This window comes from Rhincodon typus, chromosome 12, assembly GCF_021869965.1.
Source record: "Rhincodon typus isolate 14 chromosome 12, sRhiTyp1.1, whole genome shotgun sequence".
In the NCBI taxonomy this organism is placed as follows: Eukaryota; Metazoa; Chordata; class Chondrichthyes; order Orectolobiformes; family Rhincodontidae; genus Rhincodon; species Rhincodon typus.
The window spans coordinates 3,078,090-3,082,380 of record NC_063343.1 but is presented as its reverse complement, the minus strand read 5'-3'; positions in this window follow the sequence as shown (position 1 = coordinate 3,082,380).

Below are 4,291 nucleotides of genomic sequence, written 5' to 3'. Positions count from 1 at the left end.
AAACGTCAGCTTTCCTGCTCCTCTGATGCTGCTTGGCCTGCTGTGTTCATCTAGCTCTACACCTTGTTATCTCAGCTTGTCCAGCATCTGCAGTTCCTACCATCTCTAATGAAACCTGCAGGGCCCCAGCCTGCGTGTGATTATCTTTATAGCCTTCCTGGAAACAAAGTGCGATTGAGGTACCATTGCATTCAGCATGTGGTCAGCTGCAGACAATTAAGCAACTTACTGGAATGGTAGCATTCTCAGGCCTCCCTGTCCTCAATGATAGGGGATGCTCAGCACATCAGTGCAAAAGATAAGGCTGAAGCATTCACTACAAGCTCCAGGCAGCAGTGCTGAGCAGAGAATACATCTCAGCCTCCTCCTTCAGACCTCAGAGGGGGTCTGAAATAATTCCAAAGAGGCAGACATCCCATCGCCTTTTATTTACACGTGCACCGTACCTGGGGTCTGACCAGTCAGCTCTGAGCCAGTCCCTAGAATGGGGACACTCTCTGAATCTCCTGCTTATATCTGTCAGCCAAGGCTCCCTGATTGGCCCAGGTTACCAACCCCAATCAGGGATCTTATACTCAATGAGATCCACCTGGTTCCAATCATTACAGAGTCAAAATTATTCAATTTTTCAAGGTCTCTTCTTGACATTTTACGAGGGATACTTTTTAGTTTCCTGGGGTTGCATTTTTTTCAGTTTCACTAACTCCTTCATGAAGCAACGTTCGGTCACAGTCACCTTCCCTTCTGTATTTGTGTTTGGGCTCACGAGGCCAAACCTCACTCCTTTTGGCTAAGTGCAGGTTGTGTTGAGGTATCTTACCACAAGGCCTAGCAAGATTTCTTGCCAAATCTCAGCAAACACAACTCACTAACCACCTACCCAACTGCACTGGTATCCTTCATCTCCAATTCCTACCCCACCTTACCTGTGCACTCGTCCCTCATCAAATATCTACTGAAAGGCTAGCATTGCTGGTGCCTGCAACGTCTTTGAAAGTCCACTGTGACTCAGGACCCAGTACAATGACACCACCTGCAAATTGGAGGAGCAGCACATCATATTCCGCCTCGGGAGCCTACAGCCCAATGGCCCAAATGTGGATTTTATCAGTTTCAAAATGTCCCCACCCTCGGCCTCATTCCATGACTAACCCTCCCTCTCATCCCTGCCTCTTTGACCTGACGCAACCTGTCCATCTTCTCTCCCACCAATCCCCTCCTTCCACCTCACTGACCAATCCCCACCACTCCCTACCTGCACTCACCTATCACCATCCCACCTATCTTCCCCAGCCCCACCCCTTCTTTCTCTATTTATTCCTGAGCTCCCTTCTCCCTCTTCCATTTCCGAAGAAGGGTCCTGACCCAAAACATCAACTTTCCTACTCCTCTGATGCTGCCTGGCCTGCTGTGTTCCTCCAGCTCCACACTGTGTCATCTCTGACTCCAGCGTCGGCAGTGCTCACTACCCATTCCTCTCTCATCATTGTCTAAGGCCCCAAACACACCTTTCAGGTGAAGCAGCACCTCACCTGAACCTCTTTCAATTTAAACTACTGTATTCACTGCTCTTCTCTCCAGTAACAAGGCCAGATGGAGACTGAAATAACACCACGGAGGCTGATATCCTGTCACCAAATCCCCCTTTATTTACATGTGGAGAGTATTTGACATTGATCCAGTTCACTCAGAGCCAGCGCTCAGAGTGAACAAAACCTCTGACACTCCTGTTTATATCTGTAAGCCAGGGCTCCCTGATTGGACCAGATTAACAGCCCCAATCAGGGAACTCATATTCTAAGACATCTACTTGGCTGACCTCATTATTCATTCATGGGATGAGGGCATCTCTGGCTAGGTCATCATTTATTGCCCACCCCTCATTGCCCAGAGGGCAGTTAGGAGCCAACCACATTGCTGTGGGTCTGGAGTTACATGTAGACCAGACAAGGTAAGGATGGCAGTTTCCTTCTCTCAAGGACGTTACTGAAACAGATTTGTTTTATTGAATTCAAATTCCACCATCTGCCATGGCAGGATTTGAACCTGGGCCCCCAGAACATTACCTGGGTCTCTGGATTAATAGTCTAGCTATAACACCATTAGGCCATCACATCCCCTCCAATTAGCTGACTGATTGGTGGAACACCATCACTCATTCTAAAAGTATGACCCCTACCTTCCCAGTCATTTGCCATTTTGCTTCACCATCTTGCTCTCATGATGATGTTTCTGCCTTTGTCCTACTGTGGTGTCCCAGAGAAAACCAACACAAGCTGTAGGAACAGCATCCCATTATCTACTGAGATACTTTACAGCTTTCAGGACTCAACACTTTATCCAACAGTTTCAAGCCACGAACTCTGTCCTGCACTTTGAACTTTCTTTTTCTATGTGCCAATCCGTATATTGTCCTCATAGGATAGTAGGAACTGCCGATGCTGGAGTCTGAGATAACAAGGTGTAGAGCTGGATGAACACAGCAGGCCAAGCAGCATCAGAGGAGCAGGAAAGCTGATGTTTCTGAAGGGACACTTCTGAAGAAGGGTCCCGACCCAAAACGCCAGCTTTCCTGCTCCACTGATGCTGCCTGGCCTACCGTGTTCATCTAGTTCTACACCTTGTTATCTATTGTCCTCATGGTTTTGTTTTCTGATAGAGACGACCTTTATTCGCTATTAACAATTACTTTGGACATACTACGCTAAGGCCTCACCTGATGAAGGACCGGTGCTCCGAAAGCTTGTGATTTCAAGTAAACCTTTTGTGTGATGTCTGACTTTGTTTGGGATATACAGTTTTTTTAGAAGCCAAGGAATGTATTTAGGCACAATCTTCTCCTAATGCATCATTATAAGCTGTTGTCTAACTGGTTGTTGCAGAGATATATCTCAAGGATACACCTGATAATTAACCTCATTATTTTACATAGTATTGAAATAAAATTGATGAGTCTGTGTTTGTTCAATCACTTTTGGAAAATGAGAATCCAATTTCCAGTTTACAAATACCTCCCAATGTTTAACCATTCCCTCTTGGTCATCATTATTGTCTCACAATCCCTTGTCCCTCCTTGTAATCTTGGATAAGTATCATTAATCACTGAGGAACTAGTGATATTCTTTATGTTGAATTTTCATTATCTGGGTTGAAGTCATTATTCCTTCTTGATTTACCACTTCAGAAAAGCACAATGTTCAATTCTCTCTTGGAATATTTTTAGGAAATCATGATCCAACATAACTGTTTTGGTGTTCCTCTTCAGTCCAGATCAGTTTTCATTCTTTAGAGTTCTTGCTTTTCCCTGTTAGTTCCTTTGCTGCCAAAGTACTAACTTCTTTGATCACTCTGCTTTCATCTCCACTGAATGACAGAATTGTAACAGTGCGGCCACAGACTACAGTTGCTCAGTGGCTAGCACTTTTGCCTCACAGTGTCAGGGAACCCAAGTTCCAATTCCACCCTCAGGTGGCAGCCTGTGTGGAGTTTGCATGTTCTCCCTGCATCTGTGTGCGTTTCCTTCGGGTGCTCCAGTCTCCTTCCACAGTCCAAAGATGTGCAGGTAGGGTGGGTTGGCCATGCTAAATTATTCATAGTGTCCAGGACATGCAGGCTAGGTGGATTAGGAGGGTTACATGGATGGGGTAGGGAGGTGGGTCTGGGTGGATCCTCTTAAGAGGGTCAGTGTGGACTTGATGGGCTGAATGGCCTGATTTCACACTGTATGGATTCTAGTCTATGATTTGGCCCATTGTACCTGTGCAGATTCTACTATCATGTATCAATCTCCTGTCTGACTTGTACAAGCTCGTAGAATCCCTACAGTGTGGAATCAGGCCATTTGGTCCATCATCTGACTTGCCTTTCTCCAAAGATTTTGCTGAGATCATTTTTCTCCTTTGGATTCTAATTTTTTTTTTGTTTCTCTCTGTTGTTATGTTCATTTTGCATTAATTTGCTAAATTGTTTGGATTGGTTTCTATCATGCCTTTAAGATATTCTACCTGTCCTCTGTCAAAACTCCTGCCAATCAATTTTATTACTTTGTGTCATGCTAAGCCTTTTACAATTATATTCTAAGGTCCGAGTTAATGTTTCAGGTCTAGAGACCCCTCCTCAGAACCTTCCTCCTCAGTCCTGAGGAAGGGTCACTCGACCCGAAACGTTAATTCTGATTTCTCTCCAGGGATGCTGCCAGACCCGCTGATCTTATCTAGCAATTTCTCTTTTTGCTTCTGATTTCCTGCATCCACGGTTCTTTCGGTTTTTATATACCAAGCTCCTTTGAATG